This window comes from Saccopteryx leptura, chromosome 3 (genome assembly GCF_036850995.1).
Source record: "Saccopteryx leptura isolate mSacLep1 chromosome 3, mSacLep1_pri_phased_curated, whole genome shotgun sequence".
NCBI classification, from domain to species: domain Eukaryota; kingdom Metazoa; phylum Chordata; class Mammalia; order Chiroptera; family Emballonuridae; genus Saccopteryx; species Saccopteryx leptura.
This window is the reverse complement of record NC_089505.1, coordinates 53,429,721-53,436,947: the sequence shown is the minus strand read 5'-3', so window position 1 is coordinate 53,436,947 and position 7,227 is coordinate 53,429,721. Positions and strand designations below refer to the sequence as shown.

The 7,227-nt window shown below is 43.2% G+C and overlaps 1 non-coding gene across 1 annotated transcript; it reads right to left on the bottom strand.

Moving 5' to 3' along the window:
* Positions 1–1,425: 1,425 nt before the first annotated feature.
* On the bottom strand, positions 1,426–1,532 carry LOC136401880 (U6 spliceosomal RNA). Its single transcript, XR_010750805.1, has one exon. It is a non-coding gene; the product is annotated as a U6 spliceosomal RNA (small nuclear RNA).
* Positions 1,533–7,227: the final 5,695 nt, after the last annotated feature.

Genomic DNA, 7,227 nt, shown 5'->3' with positions numbered 1-7,227 from the left:
CCCTGAGAGGAGCTTTTACCAATGTTCTGCCTTGGCCTGGTCATTCCAGAGAGGACTGCAGGTTCCCTCTTACTTGGGAAGAGCCCATGAAGTACAAGTGCTTACAAATATTTTTTTTTAACACATCAATAGATGTGTTAAATAGAAAAATCAGTGCATAATATTTGCATAATCAGTGCAAATATATGTGTATACGTGAACTTGCCTGTGCATGTGTACACAGGTAAACAGGTATATAAACTTCTCTGTAGAAGTCTATGTAAAAGAGTGACAGCATATTCAGAAGGAAAATATTTCATTACTAATCTTCAAAGTTAGCACGTAAAAAGTATTCTAGCTTCCAACCATTGCCTCTCTGAAGTATTCTGTAGAAATTCATAGATCAGAAACAAATACAGGGGCTTCAAATGTACTGATTATTTATTTAAATAGAAAAATCAAAACTTTAAAGTTGTACTTAAAAATTATTCATAAAATTGAAACATTTTACAGATTCTAAATTCTCTTGTGAAACATCACTAGTATTTCTGCCAATATATGCTTATTTTAAAGATTTTACCACTGACTTCCATGTCGTAGATATTAGACATGATTGGCAATCTTAACTCCCATTAGAGTGGGACCTCTGAAAATTAAATATAGGTGAATCCCTGTGTAAGCAGTTATGTTTGGTTCTAATATACAATAAGACTCAAGCAAATGACTTGATTACTTCACATTTTCTAAAAATAATGATTCTTACTTTCTACAAAGTCGTCTCATATTTCACAGCAGAAAAATGACTTGGAGGGAGTTTAGAGACAAGCCCACCCCTTTTGTGAAGCTTTCAAGTGGACGGATTTAACGGAAACAGGGAGCAAGGATGGGAAAAAGTCATCCTGGTCAGTCCCACTTTTCAAATTCATTAGGCTGATTAAGAAAAAATAAAATAAAGCTTTTGTTCTTTTATTTTTTTTAATATTTTTTATTTATTCATTTAATAGAGGAGAGGGAGAGAGACAGACAGACAGACAGAAAGGAGGAGCAGGAAGCATCAACTCCCATATGTGCCTTGACCAGGCAAGCCCAGGGTTTTGAACTGGCGACCTCAGTGTTCCCAGGTCGACACTTTATCCACTGCACCACCACAGGTCAGGCCAAGCTTTTGTTCTTTTAAATCGCAACTTGAAATAGGATCACTCAAAGTGTCCACAAAAACAGAAAACACTCTATGATAATACCAAATTGGACTATGTGCTATATTCCTTCCTGCACTGAAGGAATATAGTATAAATTACATTACTAACCTTCAAAGTTAGCACGTAAAAAGTATTCTAGCTTCCAACCATTGCCTCTCTGAAGTATTCTGTAGAAATTCATAGATCAAAAACAAATACAGAGGCTTCAAATGCACTGATTATATTTAAAAAGGACAGTAACTTGGCTAAAAATATGGAACGCTTCACGAATTTGCGTGCCATCCTTGCGTAGGGGCCATGCTAATCTTCTCTGTATCGTTCCAATTTTAGTATATGTGCTGCCGAAGCAAGCACGTGCTCACAAATATTAAAGTATCAAAACCAAAATGCATTGGGCCTGGTGTTGCAGGGGAGGGGTGAGTGGACAGTGAAGGCTGGAATCTGCTAAGCCATCTTTCGGGTGTGAAATTGTTGGAAATGCCGTAAGTTCTTCTTAGCTTCTGCCAGATTCTTAGACAAGAAGTGGACTCTGTACTTCTCCCAGGCTAAACCAGTTCTACAGGCCCCCCCCCCCCCAAGTAGGTATCCCTATTCTACTTAGGGTCCCAAAAAGGTGGTGAAGTTTTTGCTATGTGGCCAGTAGCCAGGCACCCTGCTGTGGCTCCTCAGGGAAGGGGTTCAAAGGTAAGAGGATACCCCACCCTCACCCCTTACCCAAGACCACTGGGTCTCCGGTAGCACTTACCAATGATCAAGCCATTCAGAACAGGCTATTTCATAAGGAGAATTCTGTTGAAGCCTGACTAGGAAGGCAGCCAGGCTGATTGATTCCTTCCTCTGCTTTATCTATTATTTTGTTTTTGGTTTTGTTTTGTTTTTGTATTTTTTTTGAAGTTATAAGCAGGGAGGCAGTCAGACAGACTCCCGCATGCACATGACCGGGATCCACCTGGCATATCCACCAGGGGGTAATGCTCTGCCCATCTGGGGTGTTGCTCCATTGCAGCCAGAGCCATTCTAGCGCCTGAGGCAGAGGCCATGAAGCCATCCTCAGTGCCCAGGCCAACTTTGCTCCAATGGAGCCTTGGCTGTGGGAGGGGAAGAGAGAGTTAGAAAGAAAGGAGAGGGGGAAGGTTGGAGAAGCAGATGGGTGCCTCTCCTGTGTGCCCTGACTGGGAATCAAACCTGGGACCTCTACACGCGGGCCGACATTCTACCACTGAGCCAATTGGTCAGGGCTTGCTTTATCTATTTTTAATGTAATTCCCCAACTACAGTGTTTTGACAGGTCAGATGCTGCTGAGTCAACCTGATAGCAAAAAGACCTAAGTTTCAATGCCTAAGTGACCATTTAGGGGCAGGGGTCATTTTTCCATCTGTGGCCTTCTACCTTTCTACCTACTCACCCTGCCTTTGCATCCGACAACCAAAGCAGGCTCCCCATTGAGGAAACCCTGCAGCTTGAAGACAACACTAAAGGGTGGCAAGTGAGACATCCCAATAACACCTGACAAAATCATTGTCTGGGTGGATGAATTTTTTCATGTGAAATCATTCCTGAAAGCTGCATTTTAGAAGGCAAAATGGCTCTACCTCAACTGCCCTTCTTAAACTTGAATTGTGACAAAGTGCCAAGAAAATGTAACTCTGTTAGCATAAGCAAATGCCATTTTGTATACTTTCTGTATGCTTTCTGTAATCACCATTTTGTACTTTTGTAAGTGCAGTCTTGCAAGCTGAGCTAAACCTCAAGCTGTGCTGTTAGCAAATATGTGTCAACTGTTATGAGATTACAAAGCGGGGACTTATCAATAAGTTAACCGAAGGTTCTACTTCTGTAAAATGGCTTTTTGCTGCGGTTTTTGCCTTTATAAACCCTTAGCTGCAACCCCTTGGGGTTGCTTGATTTGAGCTTGTGAGGTCCATGTGTTCACCGGCTGAATAAACTCCTCTTTAAATTCTTCTATAACTTTGGTGTCTCTCTGGAACTCGCCAGTCACTTTATAACAGACATTGCAATTTTGCAGGAGAAGCTAGATAAGAATCAGCTTAATTTGATCCAGAAAGAGTGTGAGCTCATCAGTGAAGTGAGAACAGAATGGATGGATCAGATGAAGGACCCAAGGAAAAAATGGGGCTCTGCTAGACCTGATGAAGGAATGAAAGAAAACGCAGCCAAAGAATGTGACTTCATTTAGCAGTGGGATATCAGCACTTCATCCTAGCATATGATCGCACCACTATTTGCATCCCAGTCCGTTTTTCTTGAGAAAGCAATGCATCAGGCATTTTATGCAGGCACTGGGGCTCACTGCACAAGTGTGTCATCTTCCGGAAGGCATGATTCTGATGTTAGGGTTCATGCTCTTCTAAGTGTTGGGAGCAGCCTTTTTAAAAGTGAGCCTTCTTAGCAGCAGCAGCTGCAGGAGACTTGGAGCAGAAGCACAGCCTGGCTTCCCTGGTGTGCAGGGTGAGGAGGCTGGACGACCAGAGGCTGGCTGCTCTGCAGGCTCCATTCTGTGTCTGGGGCAGCTGAGCAGGGCTGAGAGCTTGAGCAGGTGTGTGGGAGACTGCAAGCTGACAAAGTCCTCACAGTTTCAAGTTTAATTAAGCTAAAGGCTAAGCTCTTCCCACACCTTCATGCTGGCTGTGAAGGTGAGTGTTTCTACTCCTCCCATCCCCCCACCTCACTTACTTGATTAAGTTGCTGGAGGCAATTTACATGCCCTTCATCTCACCCCTTGTTTGTTCTGCTGTTGGTTGAAATGTTATGCATGGTGGGGGTATTCTTGTTTATGCCTTAAGAGAATTCCTGTTTATACCTTGGAAGGATTACTGTTTATGCCTCAGATATGTGACTTTGTATCAGAGACTTTCTTATTTTGCATATGGTCTGCACTACATAATAAAGCAAACCAGGGGTTTCGCTTTGCTCTGGCTCGCTGTCAGCTTGCAGAGGCCTCCTGATCCCATACTTGTGTTCTCTGAGTTTATGTCTTCATTCTGCACTATTCTCACTCAGGACCTGAAGAATTACAAGTTGCGCTGGCTCATGGCACAGGTGAGCAGTGGGGTAGGGAGGCCTGGCCCTGGGGTTGGGGATGGAGCTTAGCTGCAGCCGCTCCTGCCTTCTTAAAGGGTCTGATAGTAAAGCATTTTTTCCAGGGAACAGGTAATGTCAGAGCCTCAGGAGAAATGGTAAAGAGCCAGAAGCAAATGGGAAAACAGGTCAGAGAGCTTAGTGCGAGGAAAGGGAAAACATGCAGGAGAGACTGCCCAGGGCTAAGGCAGCTTCTTCAGAATGATTCAAATCTTTGAGTTTCAAACACGGTTATCTGAAGAAAATGAAGTAACAACATAAGTGGAAAATCCACTTTAGGGTAAATTGAAACTAAAGCACATATTAATGGTGGTTTGGAAACTTTCATTTACTGTTTCTGCAAGTCCTTACTTTGCTCTGTGACACTGCTCCTAACCAAAATCAGAAATCCGGGAGGCAATGACTAGCAGGTCTCCCCGCCACCAGAGCTTTGAAAGGACCCTGGATGACAGGGTGGCATAGAGGTTGCTCGTGATGCTGGAAGTATGGAAAGGAGACTTAATGTCCTCTTACTGTGTCTGTGATGTTCACAGGAAGCTACACAAAGTAAAAGAGTGTTTGAGCATCAAGCTACTTGCAGAACAAGAAGATTTTATTTCGTCACCAGCTACTGGCTCCGAGGCAGCCCTGGCCAGGGCTCAGGCCAACAAGGAGAGGATGTGCAGGCAGCGAGAGAGCTGAGTGCCTCGGCCCAGGTTTTCCTCCCTCTCTTTGAACGTATTCTGCAAAACTGAACGGGTTCATGCTGGCTTCAGCTGTCACCAGGCCTTCCACGGTGTGAGGTCAAGCAGATGGCAGGGCCAGAGAAAGATGGCTGGACCTTGGCTTCCACTCTCCCTCCTTTCCAGCCCAGAAGCCTTTGTTCTTATTCACATGGTGAAATGTTACTTATACATAAGATTATCTAAGATTCTTGTGTGTTTCTCTGAGGATCTTTTTGCCAAGAAAGCATCTTGGGATCTGGGTCTTTGCCTTGAATGCAATCCTTTCATCTTCCAAGCATGCTTTCAATTCACAGCAACCTTCTGCCTGTGGGGTGCGGCCTGGCTGTCAGCATTATGCCCAAGCAGACCGTCTACGGTTCTTTACTGAGGACCTATGCTAAGTCTTAAGTTCATCTTAGGAGGGGCTGGCACCAAAATAAAGGAGCTTCCAAGTTTAAGCTCTTCATAACTATACCAACCATCTGAGATGAAGGAAGCAGACAGACCCTAGGTTTAGAGAGAGGGCAGCTAAGTTTAAATGACAGCCTGGGAAAGCTGGGCATATTTAAAACAAGAAATATGATTTGTTCCTGGTGGATCCTAATTTCTTTACCATTGTGCACCAAGTGGTTATGGTATATAAATACGTAAACTGTAAAGTCACCATACATGTATAGTAAGTCCTCACTTAATGTCATCAATAGGTTCTGCAACCTTAAGAAAAACTATGTATAACAAAACCAATTTTACCATTGGTTAATTGATATCAACAAGATTTAAGTTCCCAAGGCATCTATCTCATCAACATTATAATGAAACAACGTTGAACAAAACAATGTTATGTGAATCATGCTGTATTAATCAACATTAGTAGTATTATAATTAAGGCTTAACCATATAGTGCTAATGGTGCTATTGATTAGAAAAAACTCAGAACAGAACCAAGTTATTACTTCTTTTTTTCTTCTTCAACCATCTGGAATCTGGGTTCTCCAAAGCTCTTCTGGAAGTCAAAATGAAGGCAAGAGTGGACCCTCCCTATCCCACTCATGGCCACGTCTTGGATCACCCTGTCTCTCCAGGTTAACCATTCCTTGCTCTCTCATGATAAATACTCAATGACAATGTAGATGCAGTTTGTGATAGAGGTGGCTATTCGTTAATAAGCTAAGTAACAAACGCATTATCATCAAATTTTCCTTTTGAAAGATCAAATTATTTGACCTGGTATTATTGTATAGTTCAGTGGTCGGCAAACTCAGTCAACAGAGCCAAATATCAACAGTACAACAATTGAAATTCTTTTGAGAGCCAAATTTTTTAAACTTATATAGGTAGGTACATTGTTATTAACTTAATTAGGGTACTCCTAAACTGACGTTTGCTAAAAACATCCTCGATCTGATTGAGCCGCATGTGGCTCGCAAGCCGCGGTTTGCCGACCACTGGATAGTGGCGTTATCACTTGCCTGGCTATCATTGTTGTGTCTTTATTTTGTTTTATTTTCCCCTGAATGTTTCCCCAGGGCTTATAGTCAATGCCACATGGGCCTTCATCCTGATGAGCTTGCTGCCAGCTGGCACAGGACCCAGCAGCTCCCAGTATTACCTCAAGATGAGGAATTCTCCGCACAGCCCTGCCCCCAGGCCCTAGCGGAGGTCCCCAATCTCTAGTTCCCGCCTTGTGCTGAGAAGAGACTCTGAGCCTTTCTTGTTTCCTTTGACCTTTTCCTGCCCTGGGTTCAACTGTTGAGAGAGTTAGAACACAAAGTGACCCACGAATCTCTGCAGTGGCAGCAGTTGGATTTGCTGAAAACCTCCAGCATGGAGACTCTTGGAAGATGTGGAGCAAAAAGAATTGCACCTGTAGCCCCTTACTGACGAGGTCAAATGCTGCTCAACTAGGCTTCTTTAATCTCCAACCTGGAAGGGTGAATTTGACCCTTTAACCTTCGAGAGCATGCACGTCCTTGCCTACCTCCTGCTCTTAAGGTCATTTGGAACACAGACAGCCTTGATTTACACCCCCAGGCCCTCCAGCTATGTGACTTTGGGTTAGGTCTGTGGCTTCTCTCAGTTCTAGTTTATTCGTTGCAATGAAGAATTCTGTACTCTCACCTCATGGGATTTGGGGGAGGATTAAATTAAGTAATTCAATCGACCACTTAGAACAGGGACTGCTACACAGCTTTCTATAAATATTGTCTGTCTTTTTTGGCGGGAATATTGAAGGAAAAACTTGTTT